The sequence below is a fragment of the Plasmopara halstedii genome (assembly GCF_900000015.1).
Source record: "Plasmopara halstedii genome assembly, contig: Scaffold_2439, whole genome shotgun sequence".
NCBI classification, from domain to species: Eukaryota; Oomycota; class Peronosporomycetes; order Peronosporales; family Peronosporaceae; genus Plasmopara; species Plasmopara halstedii.
The window spans coordinates 22602-22832 of record NW_020189346.1 but is presented as its reverse complement, the minus strand read 5'-3'; positions in this window follow the sequence as shown (position 1 = coordinate 22832).

The window sequence follows — 231 nt, the reverse complement described above, 5'->3', positions numbered from 1 at the left end:
TGCTCTTCTTGAGCTGGACGAGATGTCCCTTGAAGCGTTCGGCAGTGCCTTGAAGGCATTGTACGACCGGACGAGGAGATGAACTCGTCATCGCTTCTCGATGAAGCTGTCTTGAACGACACCAAGAGATTGCTAAGCGCACGAAGTGAATCGTCGATCCTACGGAATCCTTCGGATCCGTACTATCCTTTGGTAAAGGAATTTCAAGACGTCGACTCAAAAGACCCGCCT